Raw genomic sequence first — 13,621 nt, forward strand, 5'->3', positions numbered from 1 at the left:
CCCTCTTTGTTGAAGTGTGTGTGGAACGTGTCCTCGCAGTACACCTCGCTGCACAGCTAACCATAGGACTGGGCATCGTACCTTCCTGCCAGGTGACCGAAGTTCGCAGGCAGATGGGTCACTGGGACCAACGCGGAGAGGCTCCTGCCCTGACCACAGGTCGACCACAGCCGCTGCCCCAGATCGGGGGTTGCAAAGCAGCCCTGTCTGAATCCCCTGCCTCTAGAGGGAGTATTGGACCAACACTTCTAAAAAATGGGGTCCTTGCGGGCAACTCATCGGAGGGACACAAATAAATCGTTGCCGACTTTCTCCTGGAGATTACGAGCGTTCACACTTAAGCCTGATACAATGTCAGCTGTTTAGCTAAACATGAGCTCATGATCTAAATTTACACAATAATGAAGAAATCAGCTACAAGTGGAGACAATCAGCAAAAACAATCAATATGAGAATTAGTTTCCCAAGGCCACCCATCAGATGTTGGAATAATCAGGTGCAAGGCAGAAAATATACATAAAACTGGAACTGAAACAAGGAACAAGGATGTTTTCAAAGACTGGTAGGATCTCTAAAACATTTGTAAAGTACATGTCATTGATAAAGCTAAATACTCAAAGGTTGTGTAATACAACAGATTAATCATTGAGAAGAGTGAAATTATGCTGTTTTGAAAACTATGGCAGGTCACATTTTCTGCCTAATGATATAAGAAGATTTCTGTAAAAAACACACATTATTTCCAAGACTTATTGACTGTGAAATAAGTTAAGGGTATTTCAAATGGCTTGTCTGCAAAGAAAGGTGAGATGTAGGGAATCACAGAAAGGCGAGGGGAAAATATGTCAATATATACATTGCTATATGGTGAACTAAGCCTTAGGCCAGCAACAATGGAGAGGACCTGACCCTTAGAAACTTACAAGTAAGCTGGAATCTTCAAAAGTTCAAATCTTTCTAAGTAAAAAGATTTATTAAAATGAATAACCAAGTGTTTTAATTGACATCAGATGATCAAAACAACAAACCCTGAGAACATAGAAAAAATATAAATAAAGATATGAGCAGAACTTAATACAACAGAAAACGTATAAAATTGAGGTGATTAATAAGTCCAAAGAATATTCTTTGAAAAGATTTAAAAGACACACTTTGATTAATAAAAACAAAAACATAAGTAAAGAATATACAGAAAGAATCAGGACAATGTTATAGCAGAGAATATATGAAATGCCAGTAAATTAGAATATTTCTGTAAAGGGGACCATTTCCTAGCTCTTAAAGTTGACCAAAACTGACACAAGAGGAAATCATTGAAGGTCATCATGTCTGCCCTTGGCATTCTCGGAACGCCCTGGCCTCAGAATGCAGCATGGGTAGTCCATGGTAACCTGCGGAGAGGGGGCGGGGCTGAAGGAGGTTGGTACACTGCCCTCACTGAGGGAGTGTGTGTGGCCATCTCTGCTGTGACTGAACAAAGGGCAGGGGAGCAGGGGGCACAGGGCAGGGCCCTCAGAGGCCGGCAGGCCCAGGGGTGTGTCACAAGCATTTGGCCCAGGCCAAAGGGCGCCTTCTTTGTCCGCACAGCTTCCCAAACACTCACCTTTCCACTCAGGCGGACCTCTTTGTTGAAGTGTGTGTGGAACGTGTCCTCGCAGTACACCTCACTGCACAGCTAACCATAGGACTGTGCATCGTACCTTCCTGCCAGGTGACCGAAGTTTGCAGGCAGATGGGTCCCTGGGACCAATGCGGAGAGGCTCCTGCCCTGACCACAGGTCGACCACAGCTGCTGCCCCAGATCGGGGGCCGTAAAGCAGCCCTGTCTGAATCCTCTGCCTCTAGAGGGAGTATTGGACCAACACTTCTAAAAAATGGGGTCCTTGCGGGCAACTCATCGGAGGGACACAAATAAATCTTTGCCGACTTTCTCCTGAAGCTTATGAGCGTTCACACTTAAGCCTGTTACAATGTCATCTGTTTAGCTAAACATGAGCTCATGATCTAAACTTACACAATAATGAAGAAATCAGCTACAAGTGGAGACAATCAGCAAAAATAATCAATATGAGAATTAGTCTCCCAAGGCCATCCATCAGATGTTGGAATAATCAGGTGCAAGGCAGAAAATATACATAAAACTGGAACTGAAACAAGGAACAAGGATGTTTTCAAAAACTGGTAGGATCTCTAAAACATTTGTAAAGTACATGTCATTGATAAAGCTAAATAGTCAAAGGTTGTGTAATACAACAGATTAATCATTGAGAAGAGTGAAATTATGCTGTTTTGAAAACTATGGCAGGTCAGATTTTCTGCCTAATGATATAAGAAGATTTCTCTCAAAAATACACATTATTTCAAAGACTTATTGGCTGTGAAATAAGTTAAGGGTATTTCAAATGGCTTGTCTGCAAAGAAAGGTGAGATGTAGGGAATCACAGAAAGTCGAGGGGAAAATATGTCAATATATACATTGCTATATGGTGAACTAAGCCTTAGGCCAGCAACAATGGAGAGGACCTGACCCTTAGTAACTTACAAGTAACCTGGAATCTTCAAAAGTTCAAATCTTTCTAAGTAAAAAGATTTATTAAAATGAATAACCAAGTGTTTTAATTGACATCAGATGATCAAAACAACAAACCCTGAGAACATAGAAAAAATATAAATAAAGATATGAGCAGAACTTAATACAACAGAAAACGTATAAAATTGAGGTGATTTAGTAAGTCCAAAGAATATTCTTTGAAAAGATTTAAAAGACACACTTTGATTAAGGAAAACAAAAACATAAGTAAAGAATATACAGAAAGAATCAGGACAATGTTATAGCAGAGAATATATGAAATGCCAGTAAATTTGAACATTTCTGTAAAGGGGACCATTTCCTAGCTCCTGAAGTTGACCAAAACTGACACAAGAGGAAATCATTGAAGGTCATCATGTCTGCCCTTGGCATTCTCGGAACGCCCTGGCCTCAGAATGCAGCATCGGTAGTCCATGGTAACCTGCGGAGAGGGGGCGGGGCTGAAGGAGGTTGGAACACTGCCCTCACTGAGGGAGTGGGTGTGGCCATCTCTGCTGTGACTGAACAAAGGGCAGGGGAGCAGGGGGCCCAGGGCAGGGCCCTCAGAGTCTGGCAGGCCCAGGGGTGTGTCACAAGCATTTGGCCCAGGCCAAAGGGCGCCTTCTTTGTCCGCACAGCTTCCCAAACACTCACCTTTCCACTCAGGCCGCCCTCTTTTTGAAGTGTGTGTGGAACGTGTCCTCGCAGTACACCTCACTGCACAGCTAACCATAGGACTGGGCATCGTACCTTCCTGCCAGGTGACCGAAGTTCGCAGGCAGATGGGTCCCTGGGACCAACGCGGAGAGGCTCCTGCCCTGACCACAGGTCGACCACAGCCGCTGCCCCCGATCGGGGGCCGCAAAGCAGCCCTGTCTGAATCCCCTGCCTCTAGAGGGAGTATTGGACCAACACTTCTAAAAAATGGGGTCCTTGCGGGCAACTCATCGAGGGACACAAATAAATCTTTGCCGACTTTCTCCTGAAGCTTACGAGCGTTCACACTTAAGCCTGTTACAATGTCAGCTGTATAGCTAAACATCAGCTCATGATCAAATTTACACAATAATGAAGAAATCAGCTACAAGTGGAGACAATCAGCAAAAACAATCAATATGAGAATTAGTTTCCCAAGGCCATCCATCAGATGTTGGAATAATCAGGTGCAAGGCAGAAAATATACATAAAACTGGAACTGAAACAAGCAACAAGGATGTTTTCAAAGACTGGTAGGATCTCTAAAACATTTGTAAAGTACATGTCATTGATAAAGCTAAATACCCAAGGTTGTGTAATACAACAGATTAATCATTGAGAAGAGTGAAATTATGCTGTTTTGAAAACTATGGCAGGTCAGATTTTCTGCCTAATGATATAAGAAGATTTCTCTCAAAAATACACATTATTTCAAAGACTTATTGGCTGTGAAATAAGTGAAGGGTATTTCAAATGGCTTGTCTGCAAAGAAAGGTGAGATGTAGGGAATCACAGAAAGTCGAGGGGAAAATATGTCAATATATACATTGCTATATGGTGAACTAAGCCTTAGGCCAGCAACAATGGAGAGGACCTGACCCTTAGAAACTTACAAGTAAGCTGGAATCTTCAAAAGTTCAAATCTTTATAAGTAAAAAGATTTATTAAAATGAATAACCAAGTGTTTTAATTGACATCAGATGATCAAAACAACAAACCCTGAGAACATAGAAAAAATATAAATAAAGATATGAGCAGAACTGAATACAACAGAAAACGTATAAAATTGAGGTTATTTAGTAAGTCCAAAGAATATTCTTTGAAAAGATTTAAAAGACACACTTTGATTAAGGAAAACATAAACATATGTAAAGAATATACAGAAAGAATCAGGACAATGTTATAGCAGAGAATATATGAAATGCCAGTAAATTTGAACATTTCTGTAAAGGGGACCATTTCCTAGCTCCTAAAGTTGACCAAAACTGACACAAGAGGAAATCATTGAAGGTCAACATGTCTGCCCTTGGCATTCTTGGAACGCCCTGGCCTCAGAATGCAGCATCGGTAGTCCATGGTAACCTGCGGAGAGGGGGCGGGGCTGAAGGAGGTTGGAACACTGCCCTCACTGAGTGAGTGGGTGTGGCCATCTCTGCTGTGACTGAACAAAGGGCAGGTGAGCAGGGGGCCCAGGGCAGGGCCCTCAGAGCCCGGCAGGACCAGGGGAGTGTCACAAGCATTTGGCCCAGGCCAAAGGGCGCCTTCTTTGTCTGCACAGCTTCCCAAACACTCACATTTCCACTCAGGCCGCCCTCTTTGTTGAAGTGTGTGTGGAACGTGTCCTCGCAGTACACCTCGCTGCACAGCTAACCATAGGACTGGGCATCGTAACTTCCTGCCAGGTGACCGAAGTTCGGAGGCAGTTGGGTCACTGGGACCAACGCGGAGAGGCTCCTGCCCTGACCACAGGTCGACCACAGCCGCTGCCCCAGATCGGGGGTTGCAAAGCAGCCCTGTCTGAATCCCGTGCCTCTAGAGGGAGTATTGGACCAACACTTCTAAAAAATGGGGTCCTTGCGGGCAACTCATCGGAGGGACACAAAAAAATCTTTGCCGACTTTCTCCTGAAGCTTACGAGCGTTCACACTTAAGCCTTTTACAATGTCAGCTGTTTAGCTAAACATGAGCTCATGATCTAAATTTACACAATATAGAAGAAATCAGCTACAAGGGGAGACAATCAGCAAAAACAATCAATATGAGAATTAGTTTCCCAAGGCCACCCATCAGATGTTGGAATAATCAGGTGCAAGGCAGAATATATACATAAAACTGGAACTGGAACAAGGAACAAGGATGTTTTCAAAGACTGGTAGGATCTCTAAAACATTTGTAAAGTACATGTCATTGATAAAGCTAAATACTCAAAGGTTGTGTAATACAACAGATTAATCATTGAGAAGAGTGAAATTATGCTGTTTTGAAAACTATGGCAGGTCAGATTTTCTGCCTAATGATATAAGAAGATTTCTCTCAAAAATACACATTATTTCAAAGACTTATTGGCTGTGAAATAAGTTAAGGGTATTTCAAATGGCTTGTCTGCAAAGAAAGGTGAGATGTAGGGAATCACAGAAAGTCGAGGGGAAAATATGTGAATATATACATTGCTATATGGTGAACTAAGCCTTAGGCCAGCAACAATGGAGAGGACATGACCCTTAGAAACTTACAAGTAAGCTGGAATCTTCAAAAGTTCAAATCTTTCTAAGTAAAAAGATTTATTAAATTGAATAACCAAGTGTTTTAATTGACATCAGATGATCAAAACAACAAACCCTGAGAACATAGAAAAAATATAAATAAAGATATGAGCAGAACTGAATACAACAGAAAACGTATAAAATTGAGGTGATTTAGTAAGTCCAAAGAATATTCTTTGAAAAGATTTAAAAGGCACACTTTGATTAAGGAAAACATAAACATATGTAAAGAATATACAGGAAGAATCAGGACAATGTTATAGCAGAGAATATATGAAATGCCAGTAAATTTGAACATTTCTGTAAAGGGGACCATTTCCTAGCTCCTAAAGTTGACCAAAACTGACACAAGAGGAAATCATTGAAGGTCATCATGTCTGCCCTTGGCATTCTTGGAACGCCCTGGCCTCAGAATGCAGCATCGGTAGTCCATGGTAACCTGTGGAAAGGGGGTGGGGCTGAAGGAGGTTGGAACACTGCCCTCACTGAGGGAGTGGGTGTGGCCATCTCTGCTGTGACTGAACAAAGGGCAGGGGGGCAGGGGAGCAGGGGTACCAGGGCAGGGCCCTCAGAGCCCGGCAGGACCAGGGGAGTGTCACAAGCATTTGGCCCAGGCCAAAGGGCGCCTTCTTTGTCTGCACAGCTTCCCAAACACTCACATTTCCACTCAGGCCGCCCTCTTTGTTGAAGTGTGTGTGGAACGTGTCCTCGCAGTACACCTCGCTGCACAGCTAACCATAGGACTGGGCATCGTACCTTCCTGTCAGGTGACCGAAGTTCGCAGGCAGATGGGTCACTGGGACCAACGCGGAGAGGCTCCTGCCCTGACCACAGGTCGACCACAGCCGCTGCCCCAGATCGGGGGTTGCAAAGCAGCCCTGTCTGAATCCCCTGCCTCTAGAGGGAGTATTGGACCAACACTTCTAAAAAATGGGGTCCATGCGGGCAACTCATCGGAGGGACACAAAAAAATCTTTGCCGACTTTCTCCTGAAGCTTATGAGCGTTCACACTTAAGCCTTTTACAATGTCAGCTGTTTAGCTAAACATGAGCTCATGATCTAAATTTACACAATAATGAAGAAATCAGCTACAAGGGGAGACAATCAGCAAAAACAATCAATATGAGAATTAGTTTCCCAAGGCCACCCATCAGATGTTGGAATAATCAGGTGCAAGGCAGAATATATACATAAAACTGGAACTGGAACAAGGAACAAGGATGTTTTCAAAGACTGGTAGGATCTCTAAAACATTTGTAAAGTACATGTCATTGATAAAGCTAAATACTCAAAGGTTGTGTAATACAACAGATTAATCATTGAGAAGAGTGAAATTATGCTGTTTTGAAAACTATGGCAGGTCAGATGTTCTGCCTAATGATATAAGAAGATTTCTCTCAAAAATACACATTATTTCAAAGACTTATTGGCTGTGAAATAAGTGAAGGGTATTTCAAATGGCTTGTCTGCAAAGAAAGGTGAGATGTAGGGAATCACAGAAAGTCGAGGGGAAAATATGTCAATATATACATTGCTATATGGTGAACTAAGCCTTAGGCCAGCAACAATGGAGAGGACCTGACCCTTAGAAACTTACAAGTAAGCTGGAATCTTCAAAAGTTCAAATCTTTATAAGTAAAAAGATTTATTAAAATGAATAACCAAGTGTTTTAATTGACATCAGATGATCAAAACAACAAACCCTGAGAACATAGAAAAAATATAAATAAAGATATGAGCAGAAATTAATAAAACAGAAAATGTATAAAATTGAGGTGATTTAGTAAGTCCAAAGAATATTCTTTGAAAAGATTTAAAAGACACACTTTGATTAAGGAAAACAAAAACATAAGTAAAGAATATACAGAAAGAATCAGGACAATGTTATAGCAGAGAATATATGAAATGCCAGTAAATTTGAACATTTCTGTAAAGGGGACCATTTCCTAGCTCCTAAAGTTGACCAAAACTGACACAAGAGGAAATCATTGAAGGTCATCATGTCTGCCCTTGGCATTCTTGGAACGCCCTGGCCTCAGAATGCAGCATGGGTAGTCCATGGTAACCTGCGGAGAGGGGGCGGGGCTGAAGGAGGTTGGAACACTGCCCTCACTGAGGGTGTGGGTGTGGCCATCTCTGCTGTGACTGAACAAAGGGCAGGGGAGCAGGGGGCACAGGGCAGGGCCCTCAGAGCCCGGCAGGCCCATGGGTGTGTCACAAGCATTTGGCCCAGGCCAAAGGGCACCTTCTTTGTCCGCACAGCTTCCCAAACACTCACATTTCCACTCAGGCCGCCCTCTTTGTTGAAGTGTGTGTGGAACGTGTCCTCGCAGTACACCTCGCTGCACAGCTAACCATAGGACTGGGCATCGTACCTTCCTGCCAGGTGACCGAAGTTCGCAGGCAGATGGGTCACTGGGACCAACGCGGAGAGGCTCCTGCCCTGACCACAGGTCGACCACAGCCGCTGCCCCAGATCGGGGGTTGCAAAGCAGCCCTGTCTGAATCCCCTGCCTCTAGAGGGAGTATTGGACCAACACTTCTAAAAAATGGGGTCCTTGCGGGCAACTCATCGGAGGGACACAAAAAAATCTTTGCCGACTTTCTCCTGAAGCTTACGAGCGTTCACACTTAAGCCTTTTACAATGTCAGCTGTTTAGCTAAACATGAGCTCATGATCTAAATTTACACAATAATGAAGAAATCAGCTACAAGGGGAGACAATCAGCAAAAACAATCAATATGAGAATTAGTTTCCCAAGGCCACCCATCAGATGTTGGAATAATCAGGTGCAAGGCAGAAAATATACATAAAACTGGAACTGAAACAAGGAACAAGGATGTTTTCAAAGACTGGTAGGATCTCTAAAACATTTGTAAAGTACATGTCATTGATAAAGCTAAATACTCAAAGGTTGTGTAATACAACAGATTAATCATTGAGAAGAGTGAAATTATGCTGTTTTGAAAACTATGGCAGGTCACATTTTCTGCCTAATGATATAAGAAGATTTCTGTAAAAAACACACATTATTTCCAAGACTTATTGACTGTGAAATAAGTTAAGGGTATTTCAAATGGCTTGTCTGCAAAGAAAGGTGAGATGTAGGGAATCACAGAAAGGCGAGGGGAAAATATGTCAATATATACATTGCTATATGGTGAACTAAGCCTTAGGCCAGCAACAATGGAGAGGACCTGACCCTTAGAAACTTACAAGTAAGCTGGAATCTTCAAAAGTTCAAATCTTTCTAAGTAAAAAGATTTATTAAAATGAATAACCAAGTGTTTTAATTGACATCAGATGATCAAAACAACAAACCCTGAGAACATAGAAAAAATATAAATAAAGATATGAGCAGAACTTAATACAACAGAAAACGTATAAAATTGAGGTGATTAATAAGTCCAAAGAATATTCTTTGAAAAGATTTAAAAGACACACTTTGATTAATAAAAACAAAAACATAAGTAAAGAATATACAGAAAGAATCAGGACAATGTTATAGCAGAGAATATATGAAATGCCAGTAAATTAGAATATTTCTGTAAAGGGGACCATTTCCTAGCTCTTAAAGTTGACCAAAACTGACACAAGAGGAAATCATTGAAGGTCATCATGTCTGCCCTTGGCATTCTCGGAACGCCCTGGCCTCAGAATGCAGCATGGGTAGTCCATGGTAACCTGCGGAGAGGGGGCGGGGCTGAAGGAGGTTGGTACACTGCCCTCACTGAGGGAGTGTGTGTGGCCATCTCTGCTGTGACTGAACAAAGGGCAGGGGAGCAGGGGGCACAGGGCAGGGCCCTCAGAGGCCGGCAGGCCCAGGGGTGTGTCACAAGCATTTGGCCCAGGCCAAAGGGCGCCTTCTTTGTCCGCACAGCTTCCCAAACACTCACCTTTCCACTCAGGCGGACCTCTTTGTTGAAGTGTGTGTGGAACGTGTCCTCGCAGTACACCTCACTGCACAGCTAACCATAGGACTGTGCATCGTACCTTCCTGCCAGGTGACCGAAGTTTGCAGGCAGATGGGTCCCTGGGACCAATGCGGAGAGGCTCCTGCCCTGACCACAGGTCGACCACAGCTGCTGCCCCAGATCGGGGGCCGTAAAGCAGCCCTGTCTGAATCCTCTGCCTCTAGAGGGAGTATTGGACCAACACTTCTAAAAAATGGGGTCCTTGCGGGCAACTCATCGGAGGGACACAAATAAATCTTTGCCGACTTTCTCCTGAAGCTTATGAGCGTTCACACTTAAGCCTGTTACAATGTCATCTGTTTAGCTAAACATGAGCTCATGATCTAAACTTACACAATAATGAAGAAATCAGCTACAAGTGGAGACAATCAGCAAAAATAATCAATATGAGAATTAGTCTCCCAAGGCCATCCATCAGATGTTGGAATAATCAGGTGCAAGGCAGAAAATATACATAAAACTGGAACTGAAACAAGGAACAAGGATGTTTTCAAAAACTGGTAGGATCTCTAAAACATTTGTAAAGTACATGTCATTGATAAAGCTAAATAGTCAAAGGTTGTGTAATACAACAGATTAATCATTGAGAAGAGTGAAATTATGCTGTTTTGAAAACTATGGCAGGTCAGATTTTCTGCCTAATGATATAAGAAGATTTCTCTCAAAAATACACATTATTTCAAAGACTTATTGGCTGTGAAATAAGTTAAGGGTATTTCAAATGGCTTGTCTGCAAAGAAAGGTGAGATGTAGGGAATCACAGAAAGTCGAGGGGAAAATATGTCAATATATACATTGCTATATGGTGAACTAAGCCTTAGGCCAGCAACAATGGAGAGGACCTGACCCTTAGTAACTTACAAGTAACCTGGAATCTTCAAAAGTTCAAATCTTTCTAAGTAAAAAGATTTATTAAAATGAATAACCAAGTGTTTTAATTGACATCAGATGATCAAAACAACAAACCCTGAGAACATAGAAAAAATATAAATAAAGATATGAGCAGAACTTAATACAACAGAAAACGTATAAAATTGAGGTGATTTAGTAAGTCCAAAGAATATTCTTTGAAAAGATTTAAAAGACACACTTTGATTAAGGAAAACAAAAACATAAGTAAAGAATATACAGAAAGAATCAGGACAATGTTATAGCAGAGAATATATGAAATGCCAGTAAATTTGAACATTTCTGTAAAGGGGACCATTTCCTAGCTCCTGAAGTTGACCAAAACTGACACAAGAGGAAATCATTGAAGGTCATCATGTCTGCCCTTGGCATTCTCGGAACGCCCTGGCCTCAGAATGCAGCATCGGTAGTCCATGGTAACCTGCGGAGAGGGGGCGGGGCTGAAGGAGGTTGGAACACTGCCCTCACTGAGGGAGTGGGTGTGGCCATCTCTGCTGTGACTGAACAAAGGGCAGGGGAGCAGGGGGCCAAGGGCAGGGCCCTCAGAGTCTGGCAGGCCCAGGGGTGTGTCACAAGCATTTGGCCCAGGCCAAAGGGCGCCTTCTTTGTCCGCACAGCTTCCCAAACACTCACCTTTCCACTCAGGCCGCCCTCTTTTTGAAGTGTGTGTGGAACGTGTCCTCGCAGTACACCTCACTGCACAGCTAACCATAGGACTGGGCATCGTACCTTCCTGCCAGGTGACCGAAGTTCGCAGGCAGATGGGTCCCTGGGACCAACGCGGAGAGGCTCCTGCCCTGACCACAGGTCGACCACAGCCGCTGCCCCCGATCGGGGGCCGCAAAGCAGCCCTGTCTGAATCCCCTGCCTCTAGAGGGAGTATTGGACCAACACTTCTAAAAAATGGGGTCCTTGCGGGCAACTCATCGAGGGACACAAATAAATCTTTGCCGACTTTCTCCTGAAGCTTACGAGCGTTCACACTTAAGCCTGTTACAATGTCAGCTGTATAGCTAAACATCAGCTCATGATCAAATTTACACAATAATGAAGAAATCAGCTACAAGTGGAGACAATCAGCAAAAACAATCAATATGAGAATTAGTTTCCCAAGGCCATCCATCAGATGTTGGAATAATCAGGTGCAAGGCAGAAAATATACATAAAACTGGAACTGAAACAAGCAACAAGGATGTTTTCAAAGACTGGTAGGATCTCTAAAACATTTGTAAAGTACATGTCATTGATAAAGCTAAATACCCAAGGTTGTGTAATACAACAGATTAATCATTGAGAAGAGTGAAATTATGCTGTTTTGAAAACTATGGCAGGTCAGATTTTCTGCCTAATGATATAAGAAGATTTCTCTCAAAAATACACATTATTTCAAAGACTTATTGGCTGTGAAATAAGTGAAGGGTATTTCAAATGGCTTGTCTGCAAAGAAAGGTGAGATGTAGGGAATCACAGAAAGTCGAGGGGAAAATATGTCAATATATACATTGCTATATGGTGAACTAAGCCTTAGGCCAGCAACAATGGAGAGGACCTGACCCTTAGAAACTTACAAGTAAGCTGGAATCTTCAAAAGTTCAAATCTTTATAAGTAAAAAGATTTATTAAAATGAATAACCAAGTGTTTTAATTGACATCAGATGATCAAAACAACAAACCCTGAGAACATAGAAAAAATATAAATAAAGATATGAGCAGAACTGAATACAACAGAAAACGTATAAAATTGAGGTGATTTAGTAAGTCCAAAGAATATTCTTTGAAAAGATTTAAAAGACACACTTTGATTAAGGAAAACATAAACATATGTAAAGAATATACAGAAAGAATCAGGACAATGTTATAGCAGAGAATATATGAAATGCCAGTAAATTTGAACATTTCTGTAAAGGGGACCATTTCCTAGCTCCTAAAGTTGACCAAAACTGACACAAGAGGAAATCATTGAAGGTCATCATGTCTGCCCTTGGCATTCTTGGAACGCCCTGGCCTCAGAATGCAGCATGGGTAGTCCATGGTAACCTGCGGAGAGGGGGCGGGGCTGAAGGAGGTTGGAACACTGCCCTCACTGAGGGAGTGGGTGTGGCCATCTCTGCTGTGACTGAACAAAGGGCAGGGGAGCAGGGGGCCCAGGGCAGGGCCCTCAGAGCCCGGCAGGCCCATGGGTGTGTCACAAGCATTTGGCCCAGGCCAAAGGGCACCTTCTTTGTCCGCACAGCTTCCCAAACACTCACATTTCCACTCAGGCCGCCCTCTTTGTTGAAGTGTGTGTGGAACGTGTCCTCGCAGTACACCTCGCTGCACAGCTAACCATAGGACTGGGCATCGTACCTTCCTGCCAGGTGACCGAAGTTCGCAGGCAGATGGGTCACTGGGACCAACGCGGAGAGGCTCCTGCCCTGACCACAGGTCGACCACAGCCGCTGCCCCAGATCGGGGGTTGCAAAGCAGCCCTGTCTGAATCCCCTGCCTCTAGAGGGAGTATTGGACCAACACTTCTAAAAAATGGGGTCCTTGCGGGCAACTCATCGGAGGGACACAAATAAATCGTTGCCGACTTTCTCCTGGAGATTACGAGCGTGCACACTTAAGCCTGATACAATGTCAGCTGTTTAGCTAAACATGAGCTCATGATCTAAATTTACACAATAATGAAGAAATCAGCTACAAGTGGAGACAATCAGCAAAAACAATCAATATGAGAATTAGTTTCCCAAGGCCACCCATCAGATGTTGGAATAATCAGGTGCAAGGCAGAAAATATACATAAAACTGGAACTGAAACAAGGAACAAGGATGTTTTCAAAGACTGGTAGGATCTCTAAAACATTTGTAAAGTACATGTCATTGATAAAGCTAAATACTCAAAGGTTGTGTAATACAACAGATTAATCATTGAGAAGAGTGAAATTA

The sequence above is a fragment of the Hyperoodon ampullatus genome (genome assembly GCF_949752795.1).
Source record: "Hyperoodon ampullatus genome assembly, chromosome: 6".
Classification (NCBI taxonomy): Eukaryota; Metazoa; Chordata; class Mammalia; order Artiodactyla; family Ziphiidae; genus Hyperoodon; species Hyperoodon ampullatus.